General features: G+C 38.8%; 1 protein-coding gene across 3 annotated transcripts in view; it reads right to left on the bottom strand.

Moving 5' to 3' along the window:
• Positions 1–14,355, bottom strand: part of PTPN23 (protein tyrosine phosphatase non-receptor type 23) — a 54,112-nt gene that overhangs the window by 12,142 nt on the left and 27,615 nt on the right. The window lies entirely within an intron of this gene.

Genomic DNA, 14,355 nt, shown 5'->3' with positions numbered 1-14,355 from the left:
ATCCAGTACCATTGTGTCCTAGCCTGTCTGTATTCGTTAGTAGTAAAATTCTGTATGTGGAATAAATTTTTATACCCAAACCAAAAAGAAAAGAAAAGGATGGAAAAAATATTCCATGCAGAGTAGCCAAAAAAGAGCTGGAGTGGTGATTTTAATATTAGCCAAAACAGACTTTAAGTCAAAATCTGTTAAGAGACAAACATATATAATGATAAAAACGTCAATTCATCAAGAAGAAATAATTATATATGAACCTAACTACTGGAAGCCCTAAATATATAAAATAAACACTGACAGAATTGAAGGGAGAAAGAGTCCTACAATAATAACTGGAAGACTTAAAGAGGACCTGACTGACACTATAAATCAACTAAACCTAAAAGATGTACACACCCACTCCGCACAGTGGTCACTGACTTACCCTTGCTCTCTGTTCGCTGAAATCCCAGCTCAGGGGCTCAGCAGTGGGGGAAGCAGGGCAGTGTGGGCTGGGGGATGCCTGCATGCCAGGCTAGTGCGGGGCACAGGGTGGGACGTGGCGAGAGCAGGGAGGGAGGGGAGGTGCAAGCCCAAGGAGCCGCAGCATGGTGCTGGAGGGTTCAAGACTGGGGTTAAATACCCTGGGGCTAGTGCTGGTCCGTGCACCCTGGAAAAGCTGCACACAGCGAGGGTGTGTGGGTCGACAGGGTTGTTAATGCGCAAAACAGTCAGATAAATTTTTTTACTCCAGTTGTAAATGTGAAATGTCAGATAATGAGATAGTCGATAAGTGAGGAGTAAGTATAGAGAACACGCCACCCAACAACAGCCAATATACTCTTCTCCGTTGCACACGGATCTCCAGAATAGACATTGGTTACAAAGCAAGTGTCAATAAATTTTAAAAAGCTGGAATCGTACAATGTATCATCTCTGACCACAAACGAGTGAAATTAGAAATTAACAGAAAGAGAACTGGAAAATATAAATATATAAAAATTAAATAACCGATGAGTTAAGGAAGAATAAAAAAGATAAATCAGAAAATACCTAGAGTTGAATGAAAATGATACAACATAGGAAAACTTATGGGACACAGTGAAAGCAGAGCTCAGAAGGAAATTCATAGCTGTACACGCCTACAGTGAAGAAAAAAGATCACAAATCAATAACCTAACTTTAGAACTTGAGGAACTAGAAAAAGAAGAGCAAATCAAACCCAAAGCAACAAGAAGGAAGGTGGTAACAAAGATCAGGGCAGAGATACATGAAATAGAGTATAGAAAAACAAGAGAATCAACAAAACCAGAAGTTGATTTTTTGAAAAGATCGGTAAAATCATGATCAAGTGGGTTTTACCCCAGGAATAAAAAGTAGTTCAATCTTAGAACATCTGTCAATGTAATTCACTACATCAACAGAACAAAGGAAAAAAACTACATGATCATCTCAATGAACACAGAGAAGGCATCTGACAAAATCCAACTTCCTTTCATGATAAAAACATTCAACAAATGAGAACAGCCTGTTAATGTATAATAACACACATACAGACCAATGGAATAGAACTGAGAGTCCAGAAATAAATCCATACATCTATACAACAAACCTTTAGCTAGTCTGACAAAGAGAGAGAAGATGCAAATATTTAAAATTACAAAGTGGGGACATTAAAACTGAACCTACAGAAATAGAAAGGATCGTAACAGAATACTATGAACAATAGTACACCATAAATTAGATAAGCCAGATAAAATAGACACATTCCTAAAAATACATAAACTTCCTATACTGACTAAAGAAGAAATGGGTTTGTTGAGATCTTCTATAACAAGTGAAAAGATTGAATCAGTAAACAAAAAACTCTCCCCACAAAAAAAGTACTGGATTAATGGCTTCACTGGGGAATTCTACCAAACATTTACAGAAGTGCAAGCCAATCCTTCTTAAACTTTCCCAAAAAATAGAAGAAGAGGGAACACTTCTTAGCTCATTCTATGACACTAGCATTACTCTGATACCAAAGCCGGACAAAGACATCACAAGAAAAGAAAACTACCGACCAATATACGTTACCAATATAAATACAAAAATCCTCAACAAAATATTAGGAAACCAAATCCTAAAACATATTAAAAGGATTATACATCATGATTAAATGAGATTTATCCCAGGAATGCGAGGTAGTTCAATATTAGAATATCTGTCAATGTAATACACCACATTAATAGAACAAAGGAAAAGAACTACATGATCATCTCAACACAGAGAAGGCATTTGACAAAATCCAACTCCTTTCATGATAAAAACACTCAACATTTAAAACAGCCTGGTATTGGTATAATAACACACATACAATAGAACTGAGAGTCCGGAAATATATCCATACATCTATGTTCGACTGATTTTTGTGAAGGGTGCTAGTTAGTTTCATTCAACGGAAGGTTGAGTCTCTTCAATAAATAGTGCTGGGAAAATTGGATTTCCAAATTCAGAAGAATGAATCAAGATCCATGCCTAACAACCATATACAAAAATCAACTCAAAATGGATCAAGGACCTAAATGTGAAAATTAAACCATGATATTCTTAGAAGAAAATGTAGGGGCAAGGCTGTGGGGTCTAGTTTTTAATGATGCATTATCAGATATGACAACAACAGCACAAGCAGCAAAAGGCAGAACAGATAAATGGGATCTCATAAAAAACAGTGTCGCTCATCAAAGGACTTTATCAACAAAGTAAAGAGACAATGTACAGATTGGGAGAAAATTTTCAGGAACCACATATCTGATAAGGTATCCAAAACACACAGGATAAAACCTGCAAAAGATGGAACCTGTGTAAGGTGGAAATGTGTCAGAGAAGGAAAATTCAAATATTTGTACTAAAACAGGAGATAGAAAAGCGGTCAGACTGCACCCTGTCAAAGGTGGAAAACTTGTGAGATCGGGAAAAACAAGGCCATCCCGTTGAGTTCTGGCTCTCACAGGTTTCACTGTATAAAACTTCTACTACTTAACAATAAAAAGACAAACAACCCAGTCAAAAACTGGGCACAGGACTTGAACAGACATTTCACCAAAAAGGATATTCAAATGGCCAACAAGCACATGTAAAGATGCTTGTCATTAGCCATTACTATTGTTGCTGTGTGCCGTGAAGTCGATCCTGACTTGTAGTGACCCTATGGGACAGAGTAGAACTGCCCAATAGGGTTTCCTAGGTTGTAATCTTTATGGGAGCAGATCGCCAGGTCTTTTCTCCGACGAGGCAGCAGGTGGGTTCAAACCACCAACCTTTTGGTTAGCAGCAGGATTCGAACTGCCGATCTTTTTTGGTTATGATCCGAATGCTTAACCCACTGTGCCAACAGGGCTCCAATAGCCATAAGGGAGATAGATGCAAGTCAAATCTACAATGAGATAACCACCTCACCCATACTAGAATGGTAATGATTTAAAAAAAAAAAAAAAAAAGGAAAACAACAGGTGTTGGTGAGGTTGTGGAGAAACTGGAACCCTTATCCATTGCTGATGGGAATGTAAAATGGTACAGCCACTGCAGAAAATGGTTTGGTGGCTCCTCAAAAAATTGAACATAGATCCAGCAATCCCAATCCTAGATATATACCTGGAAGAAGTGAAAGCAGGAATGCAAACAGAAACCTGGACACCAGTGTTCACTGCAACACTTTACACAACCACCAAAAGGTGGAAACAACCAAAATGTCCATAAACAGATGAATCGATAAACTGTAGTACATACACATAATGGAATACCACCCAGTCATAAAGAAAAATGAAGTCCTGATGCATGCCACTACATGGATGGAACCTTAAAAACATCAAGTTGAGTGAAATAAGTCAGTCAGTCACAAAAGGACAAATATTGTATGATCCCACTTATACAAAATAAGCAAATATATAGAAACCAAAGATTATCAGTGGTTGCCAGGGGTGGGAGCGAGGGACAGAAGGGAGTATACGCTTAGGGGGCACTGAAGTTATGTTAATGATGACGGGATGATTTGGGAAAGGAAAGTGAGAATGACTGTACTGCTTGAAGAATGTAATCAATGTCACTGAATTGCACATGTAGAAATTGCTGAGATGGTATGTTTTGTAATGTGTATTTTCATCGCAGTAAAAAAAACATTCGACAAGATAGGAATAGAAGGGAAACTCCTCAATATGATAAAAAGCATTTATGAAAACCTCACAGCTAATATCATACCAAATGAGAAAGACTGAGAGCTTTCCCCATAAGATCAGGAACAAGACAAAAGATACCTGTTCTCACTACCGTGATTCATTGTACTGGAAGTCTTAGCCAGAGATAAAACTATCCGTTTTCACAGATGACATGATCCTATATATAGAAGACCCCCCCAAAATCCACAAGAATGCTACCAGAGCTAATAAATTCTGCAAATATATAGAAATCCAAGATACAAGGTCATTACAAAACATCAGTCGAGTATACTCCAGCAATGACCAATCAGAAAAGGAAATTAAGAAAACAATTCCATTTACAGTTGGCCTTCCGTATCTGTAGGTTACACATCCGCAAATTCAACCAACCACAGATCAAAAATATTCAGGAAAAAAATGTTACTACATTACTGCTGACGCGTACTATGTAGTTAGGCCTATGATGGCTGCATCTGTACTCAACATGAACAGGCTTTTCTTCCTTGTCACGTTTCCTAAACAATAGAGTATAACAACTTTATATAGCATTTACATCGTATTAGGTATTACAGGTAATCTAGAGATGATTTAAAGTATACAGGAGAATGTGCATACGTTATACACAAATGCTACACCATTTTACATAAAGGGCTTGAGCATTTGCGGATTTTAGTATCCACTGGGGGTCCTGGAACCAATCCCCTGCAGATACCAAGGGACAACTGTACAGCATAAAAGAATAAAATACCTACAAATAAATTCAACCAAGGAAGTGAAAGACTTGTACAACACTGAAAATTATGAACATTACTAAAAGAAATTAAAGAAGACCTAAAAAATGGAAGGACATTCCCTGCTCATGGATCAGAAAACTTAATACTGTTAAGATGTCAATACTACCTAAAGCAATCTATACATTCAACACAATCTCCATCAAAATTAAAATAGTTCTTTACAGAAATGGAAAATCCAATCCTCAAATTTATATGGAACTGCAAAGGACCCCAAATAGCCAAAGCAATCTTGAAAAAGAACAACATAAGAGAATTCACACTTCCCAATCTCAAAACATATTATAAAGCTACAGTAATCTAAACAGGCTGGTACTGGTATAATAATAGACCAATGGAATGGAATTGAGTCCAGAAATAAACCCGCACGTCTATGGTCAACTGATTTTCAACAAAGGTGCTAAGTCCATTCAATGGGGGAAGAATAGTCTAATAAATGGTGCTGGGAAAACTGGATTTCCACAAGCAAAAGAATGAACCTACAACCATACCTTACACCATACATGAAAACTAACTCAAAATGGATCAAGAACCTAAATGTAAGAACTAAAACCATAAAATTCTTAGAATATAGGGAAAATGCTTCAGGACTTAATTTTTAAGAATGGATTTTTAGATATGACACCAAAAACATGAGCTACAAAAAACAATAGGTAAATTGAACCACATCAAAATTAAAAACTTTTGTGCATCAAAGGACTGTATCAACAAAGTGCACAGACAGTCTACAGAGTGAGAGAACATTTTTGGGAACCACATATCTGACAAGGGTTTAATATCTAGAATATATAAAGAATTCCTACAACTTAACAACAAAACGACATACAACCCAATCAAAAACGGGCAAAAGACTTGAACAGACACTTCACTAAAGAAGAAATACAAATGGCCAACAGGCATATTAAAAGATGCTCAATGTCCACAATAGCAAAAAGATGGAAACAAGCTAGATGCCCATCAACAGATGAATGGATAAACTATGGTACATACACATAATGGAGTATTATGCAACGATAAAGAACAGTGATGAATCTGAAGCATCTGGTAACATGGATGAAACTGGAGGACATTACACTGAGTGAAATAATCACAAAAGGACAAATATTGTATGAGACCTCTACTGTAAAAACTCATGAAAGTTTACACACAAAAAGAAACAATCTTTGTTGGTTACGCGGGATGGGAGGAGTTGGGTGGGGGGAACTAAATAGACAATAAGTAAGTGGTAACTTGGGTGGAAGTTAAGACAGTACACAATACTGGGGAAGCCAGCACAACTTGTACAAGGTCATGGAAGCTCCACAGATACATCCAAACTCCGTGAGGGACTGAATTGCTGGGCAGAGGGCTGTGGGGACCATGGTCTTGGGGAACATCTAGCTCAACTGGCGTAACACAGTTTATAAAGAGAATGTTCTACATTCTACCTTGGTAAGTAGCATCTGGGGTCTTAAAAGCCTGTGAGCAGCCATCTAAGATATTCCACTGGTCTCACCCCTTCGGGAGCAAGGGAGAATGAAAAAAACAAGATACAAGGAAAAGATTACTCCAAAGGACTAATGGACCACAACTCCCACGGCCTCCACCAGACTGAGTCCAGTACAACTAGATGGTGCCTGGCTACCACAGATTCCTCTGACAGGGATCACAACAGAGGGTCCCGGACAGAGCTGGAGAAAAATGTAGAACAAAATTCTAACTCACAAAAAAAGGCCAGACTTACTGGCCTGACGGAGACTGGAGAAACCCTGAGAGTATGGCCCCCGGACACCCTTTTAGCTCAGTAATGAGGTCATTCCCGAGGTTTACTGTTCAGCCAAAGATTAGACAGCCCCGCAAACAAAATGAGACTAATGGGCCACAACAGTCCAGGGACAAGGACTAGAAGGCAGGAGGGGACAGGAAAGTTGGTAATAGGGAACCCAAGGTTGAGAACAGACAGTGTTGACATGTTATGGGGTTGTTAACCATTGTGTACTGTTTAATGAGAAACTATTTGTTCTGTAAACCATCTAAAGTACAATAAATAAATAAATAAGATGCTCAATGTCATTAGGGAAACACAAATCAAAACCACAATGAGACATCACTTCACATCCACTAAGATGGTTATGATTAAAAAATGGAAAACAACAAGTGCGGGCAAGGATGTGAAGAAATAGGAACCCTCATCCATTGCCTGGAAATAGGAAGCTCATCCAACGCCCTAGGAATTGACGGAATACCAATTGAGATGTTTCAACAAATGGATGCAATGCTGAAAGCTATCACTGCTCTATGACAAGAAATTTGGAAGACAGCTACCTGGTCAACTGACTGGAAGAGATCCGTATCTGTGCCCATTCCAAAGAAAGGTGAACAGCATGTGAAAGTTATCAAACAACATAATTAACATCACATGCAACAGGGAACTGCCAGAATTCAAGCCAGATTCAGAAGAGGACAGAGAACAAGGAATATCATTGCTGATGTCAGATGGATCTGACCGATGTCAGAGAATACCAGGAAGATGTTTACCTGTGTTTTATTGACTATCCAAAGGCATTCGACTGTGTGGATCATAACAAATTATGGGTAACAATGTGAAGAATAGGAATCCCAGAACACTTAATTGTGCTCATGACAAACCTGTACATAGACCAAGAGGCAGTCATTAGAACAGAACAAGGGGATACTGCGTGGTTTAAAATCAGGAAAGGTGTGTGTCAGGGTTGTATCCTTTCACCATATTTACTCAATCTGTATGCTGAGCAAATAATCCAAGAAGCTGGACTATATGAAGAAGAACAGGCATCAGGACTGGAGGAAGACTCATTAACAACCTGCGATACGCAGATGACACAACCCTGTTTGCTGCAAGGGAAGAGGACTTGAAGCACTTACTGATGAAGATCAAAGACTATACCCTTCAGTATGGATTACACCTCAAAATAAAGAAAACAAAAATCCTCACAACTGGACCAATAAGCAACATCATGATAAACAGAGAAAAGACTGAAGTTGTCAGGGATTTCATTTCATTTGGATCCACAATCAACGCCCATGGAAGCAGCAGTCAAGAAATCAAATGACGTACTACACTGGGCAAATCTGCTGCAAAAGACCTCTTTAAAGTGTTAAAAAGCAAACACGTCACTTTGAGGACTAAAATGTGCCTGACCCAAGCCATGGTATTTTCAATTGCCTCATATGCATGTGAAAGTTGGACAATGAATAAAGAAGACCAAAGAAGAATTGATGCCTTTGAACTATGGTGGTGGCGAAGAATATTGAATATACAACGGACTACTAGAAGAATGAACAAATCTATCTTGGAAGAAGGACAGCTAGAATGCTCCTTGGAAGCGAGGATGGAAACACATCGCCTCACGTACTTTGGACAAAATATCAGGAGGGAACACTCCCTGGAGAAGGACATCATGCTTGGTAAAGTAGAGGGTCAACAAAAAAGAGGAAGACCTTCAACAAGATGGACTGAAACAGTGGCTTCAACAATGGGCTCAAACATAGCAATGATTGTGAGGATGGCGCAGGACTGGGCAATGTTTTGCTGTTTGTTGTACACAGGGTCACTATGAGTTGGAACTAGCTTAACCGCACCTAACAATAACAACATCCATTGCTGGTGGAACTGTAAAATGGTAAAGCCACTGTGGAGAACAGTTTGGCGGTTCCTCAAAAAGTTAAGCATACAACTACCAATGATCCAGCGATTCGCTCTTAGGTATATACCCAAAAGAATTGAAAGCAGGAACACAGATACTTGTACATCAATGTTCACTGCAACACTATTCACAATAGCCAAAAGGTGAAAATAGCCTAAATGTCCATCAACAGATGAAGGGATAAACAAAATGTGGTGTACATACACACACACACACAAATGGAATATTATTCAGCCATAAAGAGATATGAAGTCCTGATACATGATACAACATGAACTTTGAAAACATTATGTTGAGTGAAATCAGTCAGTCACAAAAGGACAAACATTGTATGATCTAACTTATATAAAGTATCTAGAATAGGCACATGTAAAGAGGTCTGTGTTTATCAGTGGTTACTGGGGGAGGGCGGGACAGAGAGGAGAAAGGGGACTCTGGTTAGGAGACACTGAGCTGCTTCTGTTAAGGGTGATGAAAAAATCCAAAAATGGAAGAGTGGTGATAGTTGAACAAGATGAACATGATTAATCGCAAATGTCAACATGGCAAATATTTTGTTAGACATATAAAAAAAGGAAAAGGAAAAAAAAACACTTGTTTACTTCCTAAAATCATTTCTGGGAAACAATGGAAGCAATTCCTTCAGGTCATACAAATCCACCTACACCCTTTAATTCAACCAAGAATGCAGCACCCTCTTGCCCTATCCTGGTCTGTCAGAATCTCTCTGACCAGCTGCAGCTTCTTAGATGTGGTAGAAGAAAGCAGACAGAGGAGTCGGAAAGCAAACTCCTATGCCATAGCACACCACTCCAGCCCCTAGGCCTGTCAGCTCTATTCCCTGTAATCATACAGCCAAGAATTCATTTCATAGTTACAACCAGAAAGTCTCCTTAGGGACCAACTATTCAGCCTCCAGTTTTACAGATGAGAAAGCTGAGTCCCAAACCAGGGAAGAGTGATTGCCTACTGAAGATTCCCAAATTATAACCACCTCCCTTTTTTCCATTGCAAATCACTGAGTTAAGGTAAAAGGTTAACTTGACTTATGCTGTTTCTGCTCTGTACATCTCTGTGCTTCGGCACGTTTTGTTTTTCACTAAAAACCAGATCAGTGGTAGTTCTAAAATTGCTATAATAGTTAATTAAGTTGCTCTGTTTTGTTTTTACTTTATACATTGCTAAACTGGAAGCGTTTCTACCCCCCACCCCGTGTCTGGTAATTTTTTCATCAAAAGAATTATTATCAGTGTTCTATGTAAAAAAAAAAGTTTGCTCTACAGTTTCACAAATTTAAGAAACACTGATCTAGTTCAACTCCCACATTGTTTGTATGAATAAACCAAGCCCCAGCAAGGGCAAGTGGCCTGCCCTGTGTTCTATGAGCTATGTCTGTGCCAGCAACAGCCACCAGGTCTCCAGGTTCCTAGTCCACAGCTCTCTTGACGGTGGTTCTCTCTAACCCACTGCTCTGTGCAGACTCCCTGCCCCATGCCTTAAAGGATCTGCCTCGGATGAAAGCTTTTGGGATGAAAGCTTTTGGGATTGATGACAAAGCTCCCCCTAGGGGGAGGGGGGGGGAGGGGAAGGGGGGGGAGAGAGAGAGAGAGTGTGTGTGTGCGCGTGCGCGCGCACGCGCGCGCGCACATGCCTGTATACACAAAATGATGGTAGACCTAGGGGGTTAAGATTATCTCATAAATTTTCAAACTTTGCTCAAATAAAATATTTTTTAAATTGTTTTTAAAATTCAACTTTTCTACAGAAGTTTAAGAATACTCTCTTTAGTGTATACAAACATACCAATTAATCATCCCTGCTCTTGGGGAGATATAATCTCTCCATTTTCAAATTATAAATAAAAATTTTATTGTAATTAAACCTTCTTTTGTTATTTAAGTAGTTGTTTCTTACTCTAAAAAAAAAAGAGTGGGTGAGTGACAATTCTCTGCTCCTCTTAAGAAGAGTGTCACCTTCTTTAAAGCCAGTTAAGTTCCTTGTAATAAGGCTTCCAATAAATTACAAATACCTAATTAAGCTTTTCCGTATTTTTTTCCTAATTATTTTATGCACTGTTGTAGAGCAACATGTTTCCCTTTTTGTTTTGGTAAGAAGTCTGAGAGTCTGAAATTGCTTTGGTTTGGCTGAGTTTGGCTACCAAGGATGTAAATATCTGCTGCAGAAATCAGTAGCTTGTTAGCGTTTTCTTGTGTATCAAGGACTATCCTCCAATGCAGCAGCAAACCAGGAGTACTGGTGACTGTTTTTGGGATATAACTCACCTGCTAATTTTGGAAACATTTTCAATTAGCCTACAAAGTGAAAACATTTTCTATGTCAGCTATTCAGAAGTTAGTACCAGCAGGGACTGGTAACTTCAACCAAATACAGAAATATATAAACAACACGTCCATCCAGAGGATCTCCAGTGGACTCGTACGCAGCTCCCTTAATCTGCTGCTTCCACTGTTCAAACATTTAGGCAAAATTTTCAGAAGTGAAACAAGCAAGTTGGCACCCAATCTTGATAACACTGCTTCTAACTCTTTCACAATGCTCTTCAGCAGCCGGAGACCAGATTCTTGCTTGAGAACAGTCCTATGTCAGATCTTTTAACTATGGTATACAGATCACTGCAAATCACTGCACGGATTATTAAGGCAAGACCACGCCACCTCGAGAAGCTGAGGTGAGCATTCAATAAGCCAGGTGGAAACTGAAGGCCTCATTCCAAAGGCTGACAAATGAAACCACTACTCCCAGCTTCACACTCTCTGGATCACACAGGGAGCCACTCATTCAACGAGTGTTTTTTTTGTGGGCTTGTGCACCCCAAGCCCTTTCCCTGCCACCAGAGACTCAGCTTAATGCTGATGGTGCCGCCCCAGTGCCTTCCTGCTCAATGAATTATACTAGAATTCCATGTAACTCAAAAGGAACTTTGTTGTATTCACTACTGAATCCACCGTGCCTAGAAGAGTGCATGAGACAAAAAAGGGTTCAGTAAATGTTTGTTAAAGGAGTGAGTAACGAATGAGTGGAACTCTAACATACAGAATAGACGGATGGACAGCTCCTTTTTAGCGCTGTGTGTCTTGGAATCAAGCTCTGCCTTCAACTTGGGAGCGAAAGAAGGGCTGAGGTTGAAACTATTTCATTTTATGTAATTTTTATTTTAAAAAAGAAAGAATTCTTTCATAATACTAACTACAGAAAAGACATTTGGTTTTTGGTTATTGGCAAGGGGCACAGGTTAAAAAAAGTTGAAAACACCATTAAAATTAACCATTAATCAAATCTTTTATCAGTTATATGAGTTTAGTCTAACAGTTCTTCGGCAACGTTATTTTAACTTCTGGCTTTTTTTTAAAAAAAGGAAATGTGTACAATCACAGTGGCTGTCTCTGGGCATGGTTGCTTTGTTCTTTACATTTCTCTTATTCTGCAAATTTTCTACAGTTTTTATAATCTGTTAATTCATAGGAACTCAAAGTGAGTGACTGTGCAGACCATCCTGCACCCTTATTGAGATGAGGTAAGAGACACTATGAGGGCTGTTGTGTCCCACTACCACTGTGCCCCCAATGCAGAAACAGATCATCTCAAACCAGCACAGCAGCCGGCACCATGCCCGATGCTGACACATCAGATACCAGAAACAAGTCAAAGACGGGCATTCTCACGGCTATTCGACATTGTTCTGGAAGTGTTTGCCAACTGCAAGAAAATAAGGGGTGTAACTGTTAGAAAGATGAAGACAAAATTATTATGCATATATGGTAAGACTGTATTTAGACAACCCAAGAAAATGAGCTGAAATACTATCAGAAAGTATAAGTAAATTAGAAAAATAAATTGCTCAACTGCTTTTCTCTACACCAACCATGTTGTCATTGTTGGGTGCTGCTGAGTTTATTCCAACTCATAGCAATGCCACGTGACAGATCGAAACTGCCCCATAGGGTGTTCTAGGCTGTACTCTTCATGGGAGGAGATTGCCATGTCTTTCTCCCACAGAGCTGCTGAGTGCGCTTGAACCACCAACCTTTCAGTTAGGAGCCACGGGCTTACTTAACCACTGCACCACCAGGGCTCTTTACACCAACCATACCAAGTACAAAATATCATGGGAGAGGGAGGAAGCATGCTCATTAATAATAGCAACAAAGAAATATAAAATATCCAGGAATAAATTTAACAAAATATATGCAAAACCAACATGAAGAAACCTACAGAACTTTACTGAGGAGCCTGAAGGTTAAAAAAAAAAAAAAAAAAAAAAAAAAAAACCCTAAAGAAATGAGATTATCCTGTTCCTAGACAGGAAGGCAACCTCATAAAGATGACGCTGTTGTTGCTGTTGTTAAGTGTCGTTGATTCTGACTCACAGCAACCCCACGTGACAGAGGAGAACTGTCCCATAGGGTTTTCTAGGCTGTAATCTTTACCAGAGCAGATCACCAGGTCTTTCTCCCACAGAGCCGCTGGGTGGGTTCGAACCATCAACCTTTCTGTTAGCAGCCAAGCACTTAACTGTTGCACCACCGGGGCTCCTTCATGAAGATAATTCTATGTAATTAATCTACAAATTTAATGACCTCACAAAAGTACCAACACTGTTTTGGGAAAAAACTTGACAAAATGGCTCTATGTTCACCTGAGGAATATTCATGTGAGAATAGCCATGGAAAAGTTGAAAAGGAAAAGCTACTAACAAGAATTAGTCTTATCAGATAGTAAAACAGGTAGTAGATACAATACTTAAAATAACATCAGTGTGGCAGAAAGACAGTGGAAGGGAACAGGAAATCCAGAAATGGAACCAAAGTATATATAAGAATTCAGCATCTGATAAAGAGTATTTTAAAACCATAGAAAAAATATGGAGAAAAGTTAAGTTTGAGCCTTTCCTCGTATGTCATATATCTAAATAAATGCCATGTAGACTAAATGTTTAAGTGAAAAACAAAACTATGCCAAGTATAAGAGAAAGAACATTGGTGATTGTTTACATCTTATTTGGGTGAAGGTTTTCTAAGTGAGTGTCAAAGGGAGATACTGTAACAGGAATGATGGGATGGACACTGATTTATAAACACTTAAACATTTATACTAAATTTTTAAACGGTATTAAAAATACAGTAAACAGAAACAATGAACTGAGAATGCACCTGTAACATGTATGAAAAAGGAGCAATATTATTAATACGTGAAAGAGGTCTTATAAATCAGTAAGAAAAAATTCCAACACCCTAAGATAAAAATGGGCAAAGGACATTAACAGACAATTCATAAAAGAATATATATAACAAACACATTAAAAATCATGCAACCTATTATAAAAAGTCAAGAAAAGGTTTACACACAGAAAGAAACATTCTTTGATGGTTACCAGGGATGAGGGGAAGGGAGGGAGGGAGGGAAAATCACTAGATAGTAGACGCTATTAACTTGGGTAAAGGGAAAGGCAATACCAATAAGGGGGAGGTCAGCACTGGGAGGTACACAAGAGTAAAAGACAACAACGGTAAATACTATTACATATACAATCCTGCAGTAACAGTAATAACAATTTACAAGTGGATACATAGGTAAATATGTAAGCTGAACAGGTGTGGGATGGTGTATGGGAGTACACCCATGAGCATATATAAGTTTGACAGAGGATATTTCTACATCCGTATTTGTATATGCTGCAAGATATCCATGTAAATAGTAAAGCACACA

Source organism: Trichechus manatus, unplaced genomic scaffold, assembly GCF_000243295.1.
Source record: "Trichechus manatus latirostris isolate Lorelei unplaced genomic scaffold, TriManLat1.0 scaffold00001, whole genome shotgun sequence".
NCBI lineage: Eukaryota > Metazoa > Chordata > Mammalia > Sirenia > Trichechidae > Trichechus > Trichechus manatus.
The sequence above is the reverse complement of the archived record's forward strand: the minus strand, read 5'-3'. Positions and strand labels throughout refer to the sequence as shown.